We start from the raw sequence: 361 nt of genomic DNA on the forward strand, positions 1-361 counted from the left end.
ATGGATTGACCTGAAGTTGGTTTTGTTCGTATTGCCTGTTGCATCTGCAAGTCAACTTCCATATTGTAATGTCTATGTGAGCATTTGCCGTTATGTTTAGTAGTATCAAACGCATCAAAGACTTTTAACTCTTTCTCAAGTCATAGATAGTTTGGTTTGTGTGCCATGGTTTGTTATATGTGATGAACCTAAATTGGCAGCTGCATTCAAGTGCTTGAGATTGTTTTAGTTGTTTGAAAAAAAAAAAAAAATCCAACGTAGATCACAAGATTTTCGAATATTATTAATTAATTTAAATGTACAATTTCAGTCACGAATTGGAAATTATAAGAACCAAATTTTGTTAGTTGCCATTAAAAAA

The sequence above is a fragment of the Citrus clementina genome, unplaced genomic scaffold (genome assembly GCF_000493195.1).
Source record: "Citrus clementina cultivar Clemenules unplaced genomic scaffold, Citrus_clementina_v1.0 scaffold_3, whole genome shotgun sequence".
Lineage (NCBI taxonomy): Eukaryota > Viridiplantae > Streptophyta > Magnoliopsida > Sapindales > Rutaceae > Citrus > Citrus x clementina.